This window comes from Oryctolagus cuniculus, chromosome 9 (assembly GCF_964237555.1).
Source record: "Oryctolagus cuniculus chromosome 9, mOryCun1.1, whole genome shotgun sequence".
NCBI classification, from domain to species: domain Eukaryota; kingdom Metazoa; phylum Chordata; class Mammalia; order Lagomorpha; family Leporidae; genus Oryctolagus; species Oryctolagus cuniculus.
In genome coordinates, this window is record NC_091440.1 from 112,869,401 (window position 1) to 112,883,158 (window position 13,758).

The 13,758-nt window shown below is 37.6% G+C and overlaps 1 long non-coding RNA gene across 1 annotated transcript in view; it reads left to right on the forward strand.

Moving 5' to 3' along the window:
* Positions 1-13,758, forward strand: part of LOC127492070 (uncharacterized) — a 58,303-nt gene that overhangs the window by 38,431 nt on the left and 6,114 nt on the right. The window lies entirely within an intron of this gene.

Sequence of the window (13,758 nt, forward strand, 5' to 3'; positions counted from 1 at the left end):
CAGAGCACACTGGCTCAATGATTAGTCATAGAATCATCCTGCACTAGGGCAGTCATTTGGTGCAGCAATTCAGTAGCCACCTGAGATGCCCACTCATGCCATATCTGAGTGTCTGGGTTTGAGTCATGGCTGCTCTGCTTCCCATCTAGCTTCCTGCTGCTGTGCACCTTAAGGGGCAGAACATGATAGCTCAAATGCTTAGATTCTTGCCATCGAAATGGGAGACCCAGATTGAGTTCCAGGCTCCTAGCTTCAGCATTGGTTGTTGTGGGTATCTGGGCAGTGAACTAACAGATGGAAGATCTCTGTCTGGCTATCTGTCCATGTCTGTCTCCACTTTTCAAATAAAATGAAAATAAATAAAAAGAACTTTTAAAGCAACAAGAAACTGTAAAAAAAATAAAATAAAAACTTAGAGCCTAGTTCAGTGTGGAGTTGGTGAATACAGCCTTGGAACTTTGAGAGAAAGGAAACAAAAGTTATTCTAAACCCCAACAATGATGCCTCATCCCTGATGTAAACAACTATCCAAACAAACTTCCCAAGGGCAGACTCCTATTTTCCCTTTCTAAATAGTAGTGCCTGATTATCTTAAAGTTAAATGTCTCATTTGTCAGTGTTCATCTCTTATTTATCTATTCTGGCATGTTAATTTTTTTTTTTTTACTTGACCAATGAGAAAGTTGAAATTGAAATAGGAATGTGAGGACACTGACATTTCAGTCATTATGAATAAAAAGTACTGGTTACTGGTAGGTTGTAGTGTTTCTTACTATTTTAAGAAAGCAATGTTTATTTTCTCTATAATGTTTAGGAATAAAGCATATTTTTGTCAAATGCAAACATACATATGAGACCCAAATACAAATCATGCATAAGGGTTTTGGGAGAAGGGAAAAGTGGCTGTCAGTAGTGTGTTTTACTAGCCAAACACAAATGCAATAGCATTGTCACTCAGAAAAACAGCTGAAATGGATGTTTTATTGACTTCTGAGATGTACAGTTATAATGACTTCCAACAGATAATAGTACTGGATATCTCCTTCCATAAACTAATAATCTTCAATATTTGTATCACAATTTACCATGATAAGTAGAATCCTTACAGCATGAAGAGGTATAATTATAAAGTGTAAGTAGATTGAAGGAATATTAACATGATTTAAGGACAAAAATTTGATCATAGTTTCTTTATTTTGTTTAAGGAATATAACTTCATGAATTTAATATATACAGATTTGGGAACATGGTGATTCTCCCCCCACCCGCCACCTCCCTCCCGCTCATACTCCTGCCTTTCTTCCTCCTCCCTCTTCCTTTCCCATCCTTTTTTTTAACCAGAGCTCAATTTTCAGTTAATTTTTATACTCATAAGATTAACCCTACACTAAGTAGAGAGTTCACCAATTAGTATGAAGAAAAGGAAGAAGAAAAGAACAAAACCAAACAAGCAAACAACAAAAACATTGTTCCTTGAAGTCAAGGCAAGGGATGTTCAAAATCAGTGCATCTTAAAGTGTCAATTTCACTCCTATAGATTACATTTTCTCTATAATGTTTAGGAATAAAGCAGGTTTTTGTCAAATGCAAACATACATATGAGACCCAAATACAAATCATGCATAAGGGTTTTGGGAGAAGGGAAAAGTGGCTGTCAGTAGTGTGTTGTCTTTTTGTGACTGGCTTATTTCACTAAGTATAATGGTTTCCATTGCATCCATTTTACCTCTAGGTAGTATTCCATTGTGTATATATACCAGAATTTCTTTATCCAGTCCTCAGTTGATGGACATATGGGTTGATTCCATATCTTAGGTATTATAAATTGAGCTGAAATGAACATGGGGGTACAGATCACACTTTTTTATGCTGCTTTCATTTCCTTTGGATGTAATTCCCAGGAGTGAGATGGCTGGGTCATATGGTAGGTCTATATGCAACTTTCTGAGATACCTCCATACTGTCTTCCAAAGTGGCTGTACCAGTTACATTCCCACCAACAGTGGATTAAGCCCTTCTCCCCACATCCTCACCAGCATTTGTTGTTTTTTTGATTTCTGTATGAGAGCCATTCTAATGAGGGTGAGGTGAAACCTCATTGTGGTTTTTACTTGCAGTTCCCTGATGGCTAGTGATCCTGAACATTTTTTCATGTGTCTATTTGCCATTTGAATTTCCTCTTTTGAAAAATGTCTGTTCAGGTCCTTTGGCCATTTCTTAACTAGGTTGTTTTGTGGTAGTTGAGTTTCTTGAGCTCTTTATAGATTCTGGAAGTTAATCCTTTGTCAGGTGCATAGTTTGCAAATATTTTCTCCTATTCTGTTGGTTGCCGCTTCACTTTGCTGAATGTTTCTTTTGCAATGAAAAAGCTTCTCAGCTTGATGTGATCCCCTTTGTCGATTTTAGCTTGGATTGCCTGTGCTTCTGGAGTCCTTTCCAGTTAAGTCTTTCCCTATGCCAATGTCTTGTAGGGTTTCCCCAATGTTCTCTAGTGATTTGATGGTATCATGTGGGAGATTTAGATCTCTGATTCATTTTGAGTGGATTTTTGTGTAAGATGTAAGGTAGTGTTCTTTTTTTTTTTTTTTCTGACAGGCAGAGTGGACAGTGAGAGAGAGAGACAAAGAGAAAGGTCTTCCTTTGCCGTTGGTTCACCTTCCAATGGCCGCCGCGGCTGGCGCACTGTGGCCGGTGCAGCAAGGTAGTGTTCTTGTTTCATACTTCTGTATGTGGAGATCCAATTTTCCTAGCACCATTTGTTAAAGAGACTGTCTTCATTCCAGGGGTTAATTTTTGTTCCTTTGTCAAAGATAAGTTGGTTGTAGATGTGTAGATTAGTTTCTGGAGTTTCTATTTTGCTCTACTGGTCTACACATCTGTCTTTGTGCCAGTACCAGCCTGTTTTCATTATAACTATCCTATAGTATGTCTTTAGGTCCTGTATTGTGATACCTCCAGTTTTGTTTTTGTTTTTATTGTTTAAGATTGCTTTAGCTATTCAGGGTCTCTTGTGTTTCCATATGAATTTTAGCATAATTTTTTCTAGCTCTGAAGAAAATGTTGTTGGTATTTGGATTGGGATCACATTGAATCTATAAATGCTTTTGGTAGTATGGACATTTTGAACATGTTGATTCTTCCAATCCATTAACATGGAGGATTTTCCTAATTTTTTATGTCTTCTTCTATTTCTTTCTTTAATGTTTTGTAATTTTCATTGTAGAGATCTTTGAGGTCCTTGGTTAAATTTATTCCAAGGTATTTAAAATTTTTTATAGCTATTATGAATGGTATCAATCTTAGAAGTTCTTTCTCATTGTCTATGTATACAAAAGCTATTGATTTTTGTGTGTTGATTTTATATCCTGCTGCATTACCAAACTCTTTTACCAGTTCCAATAGTCTCTTCAAGGAGTCTTTTGGGTTCTCTTTAAATAGAGTCATGTCATCAGCAAATAGGGATAGTTTGACTTCCTCCTCCCCTATTTGTATCCCTTTGATTACTTTTTCTTGCTTGATGACTCTGGCTAAAACATCCAGGACTATATTAAATAGCAATGATGAGAGTGGACATCTATGTCTGGCTCCAGATCTTAATGGGAATACCTCCAATTATTTCCACGTTCAGTAGGATGCTGGAAATGGGTCTATTATAAATTGCTTTATGTTGAGGAATGTTCCTTCTATACCCAATTAGGTTAAGATTTTCATCATAAAAGGATGTTGAATTTTGTCAAATGCTCTCTTTGCATCTATTGAGATAATCATATGGTTTTTGGTCAGTTTGTTAGTTTGGTTTATCACATTTGTTGATTTGCAGACATTGAACCATCCCTGCATACCAGGGATAAATCCCATTTAGTCTGAATGATCTTTCTGATGTGTTGTTGGATTCGATTGGCTAATATTTTGTTGAGGATTTTTGCATATATGTTCATCAAGGATATTGGTCTATAGTTCTCTTTCTCTGTCTGTCTGGCTTAGGAATTAAGGTGATGCAGGCTTTATAGAGGGAGTTTGGGAAGATTCTCTCCCTTTCAAGTGTCTTGAATAGCTTTAGAAGAATTGGAATGAGTTCTTCAAATGTCTGGTTGATATCAGCAGTGAAGCCATTGGAACTGGGCTTTTCTTTGTTGGAAAGGTCTTTATTACTGATTCAATCTCTCTTTCAGTTGTTGGTCTGTTTAGGTGTTCTCTGTCTTCATGAATCAATTTAGGTAGGTCATATAAGTCCAGGAATATATCCATTTCTTCTATATTTCCTATTTGTTGGTATACAGTTCTTTGTAGTAATTCTTGATGATTCTTTTTATTTCTGTGATATCTATTGTTACATTTCCTTTTTCATCTCTGATTTTGTTGATTTGGGTCTTCTCTCTCCTTTTTTGGTTAGTTGGGCCAATAGTTTGTCAACTTTGTTTATTTTTTTCAAAAAACCAGTTCTTTTTGCTTTTCTTTTGTATTTTTTTTGCTTACAATTTTGTTTATTTCTTGTCTAATTTTAATTATTTCTTCTCTCCTACTAGTTTTGGGTTTAGTTTAATGTTGTTTTTCTAGATCCTTGAGATGCATTTATGGTTTATTTATTTAGTGACTTTCCAGTTTCTTGATGTAGGCACTAATTGCTATAAACTTCCCTCTTAACACTGTTTTTGCTGTATCCCGTAAGTTTTGATATGTTGTTTTATCATCTTCATTCATTTTCAGAAATTTTTTGATTTCTCTTTTAATTTTTTATGACCCACTGTTTAGTCTCCATGTGTTTGCCTATATTCTTGAGATTCTTGAGTTGTTGGTTTGGAGCTTCAATTCATTGTGATCAGAGAAGATGTATGGTATGAGTTTGATTTCTTTGAATTTGCTGAGACTTGCTTTATGGCCTAGTATATGGTCTATCCTAGAGAAAGTTCCATGAACTGCTGATAATAATGTCTATTCTGCAACTGTGGGGTGAAAAGTTCTGTAGATATCAGTTAGGTCCATTTGGTCCATAGTGTTCATTAACTCTGTTGTTTGTTGATTTTATATCTGGTTGATCTATCCATTGATGAAAGTGCTGTATTGAAGTCCCCTGTTACTATTGTATTGGAGTCTAATGTCTCCCTTCAGATCTGTCAACAGTTAAATAGCCAGGTGCCCTGTAATTGGGTGCATATCCATTTATTATAGTCACATCTTCCTGTTGTGTTAATCCCTTAATCATTACATAATGTTCTTCTTTGTCTCTTACAAGCTTTTGTGTTAAAGTCTATTATTTCTGATATTAGGATGGCTACACCTGCCCTTTTTTGTTCCATTAGCATGGAATATCTTTTTCCATCCTTTCACTTTCAGTCTACATGTATCTTTGTTGGTGAGGTGTAGTTCTTGTAGGCAGCAAAAATATGGGTCTGTTTAGGTATTCTTGTTTTTTAATCCATTCGGGCAGTCTGTATCTTTTAACTGCAGAGTTGAGGCCTTTTACATTCAAGGTAGCTATTGATAAGTAACTACTTGATCCTGCCATTTTTTCATGAATATTCCTATCATTTACTTTGGATTTCTTTTGTACTTTTACTGAGCATTTTTTTCTGTGTGTGGCACATCCTTTAGCATCTTTTGTAAGGCTAGACATTTGGTGACACATTTTTTCAATTTCTATTTTTTATGGAAGGTCTTTGTTTCACCTTCATTCATAAATGAAAGCTTTGCTGGGTACAGTTTTCTGGGTTGAAAATTTTTTCTCTTAAGATTTGGACTATATCTTGCAATTGTCTTCTAGCCATCAGAAGTCCTACGTGAGTTTTATTGGAGATCTTCTGAAAGTAATCAGGTGTTTCAGTTGTGCATAATTTAGAATATTTTTTATGCTTTACTGTGGAAAACTTGACTACAATGTGTCATGGTGAGGATCTTTCCTGGTCATATCTGTTAGGAGTTCTATGTGCTTTGTGTACCTGGATATCCCTTTCTTTCTCCAAATTAGGGAAGTTTTCTGTAATTATTTCACTAAATAGGCCTTCTATCCCTTCTCTCTTTCCACACTTTCAGGTACTCCTAAGACCCATATATTGGGTCATTTGATAGTATCCTGTATATCTCCAATACTGTTTTTAAGTTTTCTAATTTCTTCTTCTCACTTTTGGTCTGACTGTAAAATTTCCAGAGATTTGTCTTCTAGCTCATATATTCTTTCTTCTGCCTCACAACTCTGTTGTTAAGACTTTCCACTATATATTTATTTGATCTATTGAATTCTTCATTTCTAGTGTTTAATTTTGATTTCTCTTTAAAATATTAATTCCATGGAAAAAATTTTAATTCATATCATATATAGTTTTCTTTAATTCATGGATTTATTTCTGATTGCTTTTGAGTAACCTTATGATTAATTTTTTGAATTCAATTTCTGGCATTTCATCAGTCTCTTAATCTTCACATTATAATATTGAAATGTTGTTGTGTTCTTTGGGGGATCATATATCTTCCTTTTTCTTATTTCTTGAATTTCTGTTTTTATTTTTAGACATTTATAGAATTTTTCCCCCTCTGATGGCTTCTATATTTGAGCTATGCCTCTCTGGCTTATTGGAATGTCTACAACTCAATCAAGGTCTCCCTGAGTTGTAACAGGGGCTCAAGTACCTTGTAGGTCTGCATTAGCAGGAAGCTGGTATTGGAAGTGGAGCTGGGACTAGAACTTAAGCATTCTGATAGGAGAAGCAGGAATCCAAAGCAACATCTTAACTGGTGTACCAAACACCTGCCCCTTTAAAATTTCTTCTCCCACCCAGACTATGACTGAAAGGATGAAGTATAAAGTTGATAAGTTTGAATGAGTAAAGTGTATAAATTAATGAATTTTAGCAATTCATTCACTGTTTAGAGCCAATAGATGACAAGAATACCATCATTTCAAAGTGTCTCTCCTGATATCTCTGTCACTTTCTTTCTTACATTCATTTTATAAAAAAAGATTTATTTATTTTATTTAAAAGGCAGAGTTATGGGGGTGGGGAGAGAAAGAGAGAGAGAGAGAGAGAGAGAGAGCAAGCAAGAGATATCTTCCATCCACTGATTCACTCCCCAAATGGCTACAATGGTGAGGGCTGAGGAGGCCAAAGCCAGGAGCCAGGAGCTTCTTGCTGGTCTGCAACGTGGGTACAGGGGCTCAAGCACTTGGGCTATCTTCCACTCCTTCCCCAGGCATATTAGCAGAAAGCTAAATCAGAAGTGGAGCAGCCAGGGCTCAAACCAGCACCCATATGGGATACCAGACTTGCAGGCAGTGGCTTTAACTGCTATGCCACGGCACCTGCCCCAAGGCTACACTTTGAAAACCACTAATCAAGGTGATATTTTATTAAACTCTTCACTGAAAACCCAACCTGGCAAGAGTGCTAGAAATATCCTAAAATATCCTTTACTATCCTGCAGCATAACAAAGCAGAACATATTCTTGTTGTACATCCTTAGCTCTGCTACCCAGTCAGGGTGGCCTGAAGAAAGACATGTCATCACTCTGTAATTCAGCTTCTTATTTTAAAGAGAGATTTGTTTATTTGAAAAGGAGAGAGAAAGAGAGAGAGAAAGAGAGAGAGAGAGAGACCTTCCATTTGCTGGTTTACTCCCCAAATGGCCCTTACAGCCAGGGCTGGGCCAAACCAAAGTCAGGAGCCAGGAGCTCCATTTGGATTTTCAAATAGGTGGCAGCAGCCCAAATACTTGAACCATAATGCCAACCCTTCAACTACTTCTGATGTGGGGATCCAGGGTAGCTTTTATATTATGCAAGATCTTTCCAATATTTTTGGAATGTGAACTCTGAGAAGAGTTGAAAGTATGTAAACCTTTTATGGACAACATTAACGTCTAGTGATTCAGGATTCAGTTATATTTTTCCCTGGAAGCTTTTTTTTTTTTTTTTTTTTTTTTTTTTTTTTTTTTTTACAACGCTTGCATTCATTATACCCTGAAGAGGTAGCATTTTAATTGAGTAAAGCGAAAGGCAGAAATTGACCTTGATTGCTCCTTTCCTGTGATTCTGAATGTCCTGATTTTGGCTGGGGTCCGGTCTCCTTCCTTCCACATTAGGGCAGGATGCTCAAGAGAATGGAGCACATGCCTTCTTTGCCTATGTCACAAGGATACTTTAGTTCGTAGAGTGTGTGCACAGTAGTTTGAGTAGAACTGTTATCCAAAGTGAATCACACAGTAAAAAGTTCCTCTTTGCCCAAAGTCTCAGAGCAAAAGAACTTCAAACAATATTTTTTGGTTGCAAAACAAAGTTTGTGTTTTACATTGACTGTGTAGGATAGATAATTCTATTCTATCCTTTTTGTGAAAAGATTCTAATATTTGAGACTCAGCCTCTTTGGGGTTCTGTACTTGCAGGACTTGGTCTTACGGATTTTCAAGTCACATAATTTGAAGGTATAGAGAAGGCATAACGTTAATCTTAAGAGTCTCTATATGGTGGCATATATACAGTTTAGTTAATGGTGAACACTTCATTACAGTTCATTTACTTGGCATTAATCTTCATGCTTGTTCATTTTTTAAAAAATGATTAACATTGATTGATGTTGTTTGGACAAAACAATTGATTTATCATTCCTTTGTTTGGTGCGAGATAAATATTGAGTTTCAAAAAGAAATTGTGTGGGACTCCAAATCCCATTAAGTTGGCATGTACCAATGCCATCTTACTAGTTAAAATGATCAGTTTAAATTCATAATTGATCATAAAGATAGGATTAAATGTCAAAGGGACACATAAATAAGACCAGTGTCTGCTAATAATAACTGATAGAATTAAAAAGGAGAGAACGAGCTAACACGGGAAAGGATACACAGCAGACTCATAGAATGGCAGATGCCCTAAACAGCACTGTGGCCTCAGAATCAGCCCTTAAGGCATTTGAATCCGGCTAAAAAGCCCATGAGAGGAGGCCGGCGCCGTGGCTCACTTGGTTAATCTTCCGCCTGCAGCAGTGGCATCCCATATAGAAATGGATTCTAGTCCCGGTTGCTCCTCTTCCAGTCCAGCTCTCTGCTGTGGCCCGGGAAGGCAGTGGAGGATGGCCCAAGTGCATGGGCGCCTGCACCCATGTGGAAGAGCAGGAAAAAGCACCTGGCTTCTGGCTTCAGATTGGCGTAGCTCTGGCTGTAGCGGCCATTTGGAAGGTGAACTAATGGAAGGAAGACCTTTCTCTCTGTCTCTCTGTCTCTAACTCTGAAAAAAAAAAAAAAAAAGCCCATGAGAGTTTTTCAGGTGTGGAAAGCCAAGACACTGTGGCAAAAAATTGACCTAAATGAAAGATCTCTGCGAGTGATATCCCAGTGGAAAGAATGGGCCATCAAAGAAGAAGGTACCTTTCTCTGAAGGGAGGTGAGAACTTCCACTTTGATTATGGCCTTATCTAAATAAGATCAGAGTTTGTGAACTCAAGAGGCTTCCATAGCCTTGGCAGCTCATGACAAGAGCCTTAGGTGATTACTGACATCATAAATAAGAGTGTCAATTGTTAAATCAACAACGGGAGTCACTGTGCACCTACTCTCCATGTAGGATCTCTGTCCTTATTGTGTTGTACTATGTGAATTAATGGTAAAACTAGTATTCAAACAGAACTTTGTACTTTGTGTGTCTGCATGGGTGCAAACTGTTGAAATCTTTACTTCATATATACTAAGTTGATCTTCTGTATACAAAGATAATTAAAAATTAATCTTAATAAAGAATGGGATGGGAGAAGGTCTAGAAGATGGGATGGTTTGCAGGTGGGAGGGAGGTTATGGGAGGAAAAAAACCACTAAAATCCAAAAGTTGTACTTTTGAAATTTATATTTATTAAATAAAAGTTTAAAAAATAAGGCCGGCGCCGCGGCTCACTAGGCTAATCCTCCGCCTAGCGGCGCCGGCACACCGGGTTCTAGTCCCGGTCGGGGCGCCGGATTCTGTCCCGGTTGCCCCTCTTCCAGGCCAGCCCTCTGCTGTGGCCAGGGAGTGCAGTGGAGGATGGCCCAGGTGCTTGGGCCCTGCACCCCATGGGAGACCAGGAAAAGCACCTGGCTCCTGGCTCCTGCCATCGGATCAGCGCGGTGCGCCGGCCGCAGCGCGCCGGCCGCGGCGGCCATTGGAGGGTGAACCAACGGCAAAGGAAGACCTTTCTCTCTGTCTCTCTCTCTCACTGTCCACTCTGCCTGTCAAAAAAAAAAAAAAAAAAAAAAATAAATAAAATATAGAAAGCAAAACATAAAAAAGAGAAATTGTGTAGCATCAGAGGTTCACCCACACATCTACAACCAATTAATCTTTGACAAAGAAGCTAAAATCAATCCTTGGAGAAAGAACTATCTCTTCAACAAATGGTACTGGGAAATTGGAGATCCACGTACAGAAGTATGAAATAAGATCCCTACCTTACACCTGACACAAAAATCAACTCAAGATGAATCAAAGATCTAAATCTACAACTTGATTCTATCAAAATTGCTAGAGGAGAACATTGAAGAAACTCTGCAAGACATAGATATAAGCAAAGACTTCTTGGAAGAGATCCCAGAAGCACAGGCAATCAAAGCTAAAATTGACAAACGGGATTATTTCAGGCTAAGAAGTTTCTGCACTGCAGAGGAAACACTCAGCAAAATGAAGAGGCAACTGACAGAATGAGAGAAAATATCTGCAAATTATGCAACTAATAAAGGATTAACACCTAGCATCTTTAAAGTTCAAGAAACTTAACAACAACAAAATAAACAATCCATTTAAGAAATGGGTAAAGGACTGAGCAGGCATAATTCAAATGGCCAACAGGCACATGAAAAAAATGCACAGGATCACTGGCCACCAGGGAAATGCAAATCAAAACCACAATGAGGTTTCACCTCACCACTCACCCCAGGTAGAATGGCTCTCATACAGAAATCAATAAGCAGTAAATGCTGATGAGGATGTGGGGGTAAGGTATGCTAATCCACTGTTTGTGGGAATGTGAACTGGTATAGCCTTTGTGGAAGACGGTTTGGAGATACCTCAGAAATCTGAAAATAGATCTTTCATATGATCATGCAGTCCCACTCCTGGGAATTTACTGAAACAAAATGAAATCAGCATATGAAAGAGTTATTATTGCAGTTCAATTCACAATAGCTAAGATATGGAATCAACCCAGATGTCTATCAACCAATGAGTGGTTAAAGAAATTACGGTGCATGTAGTGTGGAATACTATTCAGCCATAAAAAAGAATGAAATCCTGTCTTTTGCAACAAAATGGATACAACTGGAAAACATTACATTTAGAGAAATAAGCCAATCTCAAAAAGACAATATTTTCCCCTGATCTGTGGTAACCTATAGTACAAAAAATGTAAGGTATATAAGGGAAATTAACATTTTGAGAATTACTATTTCTAGCACTTGTCTCTAGTGTTGAGGAACAGTGTTTTCTTTCTTCTTACTATTTGTTGAATTCTTTTCTTAGTGTAGAATTAATCTTATGAATATAAAATAAACTGAAAGTAGATCATTGCAAAACTTAAAAGAATAAGAGAGGAAGGAGGAGGGAGGCTGGGAGTGTGGACAGAAGGGAGGGTAAGGTGGGAAGTATAACTATGCTTATAAATCTGTATAAATGAAATACATGAAATTTGCTCTTCTTAAAAATAAATATTTTTTAAAATGGGTATTTAAGATATATTTTTATTTTTAATCACAATGCAGTTGTATATAATTCACTTATTTTCTTTTTCTGGTCTACATAAAATCAGAAACTTTAACTTCTCTAAGTATAATGAAGGATTATATCTAGTGGCATTTTGCGACAAATTTCATGAGTTCTTAAACATTTCATCCTACACATGACCACTCGGTTTCCTCAGAGATGCCTCACATTGCGATACCAAACGTTTCAGCACAAGGAAACTAAAGTTCGTTAAGTGCTTGCATGGATGGGATTTAGGGCAGAGGACTGAGAGGATGTACCCATAAATGGCAATCATGACAAATGGATCAAAATTCAAAAAAAAAAAAAGCCCTGGAATCAATGCTGTGATGTGGGATGCCGTTATTGAAGGTGGCAGCTTAATGCAATGTATCACAACACCAGCCCCCACTAATGCTTATAAACTGTGCTTCTGTACTGATTTTATGTTCCCACTGTAACAAATTTCCATAAACGTAGTGACTTACAACAACCCAATTTGTCATGTCCTGTTACAGTTCTGGAGATCAGACATTTGGAACAGGTCTCACTGCACTAACGTTAAAGTGTGGACAGGGCTGTGTGACTCTTTGGAGGCTCTGGAAGGCTCTTGAAGCCAACCCATTTCCTTGTTCTTCCCCTTTCTAGAGGCCACTTCCCTTTCTATGGCTCCAAATCCCTTTCTGTCCTCCCAGCCAACAATGGCAGGGTGAGTCTTCATCTCTCTAACCCTACTTTGGTCACTGTTTCATTCCTCTCTCAGACTCCATTCCTGAAGGTTTCTCTGCCTTCAAGGATCCGTGTAATTAGATTGAACCCAACTTGTCAATCTAGGATAATTTCCCCATCTTCAGGTCCTCAGTTAATTACATCTGCCAAGTCTTTGCTAATGAGGTAACATAGTCACAGGTTCCTAATTCTGGAGGCCTTTATTATGCCTGCCATAATATTCTTGGACAAGTTTTTCTTTTTTAACAGTAAGATAGAGATATCATTTTTTGCTGCTCTTAACTTTCAGAGATTTATCATGAAAAATAAACACATTATTTCCTATGTGAAAGTAATAAAGCTATAATGAATAGTCTCTTAATTCTATGGGAATATAAGAAACAAAGACAGATTATCAAAGCCATAAACAAAAATCTTATCAATTCTCCTTACATGTGGTAAATTTCTTACCTTTCCTTTCATTTGTTCTCTTGTACTTACATTTGACCCTTGCCTCACTGATTCCCTTTTGCCTGAGTAGTAACTCTCATCTTCCAAGTTCGTGTCTCTGCCCTTACTTTGAAAATGTACCACAATGACTACCAAATCATTCAAATAATCAGATTATTTCATTCCTCAAATGTTCTAGAAACAAAAAAAATTAAATTTGGAAATGACTTATGTCTAATAGATAATAAACTTGATATTTAGCTCAATGGTGTTTTCTCAGACTCCTGAAAGTCATAATTTATTGAGCTGGTTCTAATATAAACTGATGTTCTAAATTGTGTGCCCACATTGCATTTCCCTTGGTACCTTATTCTTCTCCAATCAATACATAGAAACCAGTCCTGATATTCAGTGCTTGGGAAACAAAGGGGTTAACCAACACATACTATACTTTAATCTATTATATTCAAGTATTATAAAACCATATTTCAAATTTGAGTCTTAAAGTCAAAGTTATCACAATTTTATCTATTTGGTCTATTATTTTCTAGCTGAGTGATATTAGAAAAGTTTATTGTACATTAATCTTTATTTCCTCACTTGTTGAATGTAGTAATACCAAAGTTATAGGCTTGAACTGGGGACTAAATAAAATAATGTATTGTCGCTCCCCCTCTTCGTGGAGGAACGACACTAAACCCTGCCTAGGCTTCATATCCGAGTCACGGCACCATTATGTCGCTCCCCCTCTTCGTGGAGGAACGACACAGGACCCTGCGTTGTTCTTTCGTCTGCTCGGCCCTCCCCGGGTTTGCTGCTGGTTCTTCCCGGGTTGGCTACTGTCCCTTCCACCTCCGTGGAAGGGCGGTTCCCCCTGGCCACTTTCCCCACTTCTGCAGGGGAGCGGCACA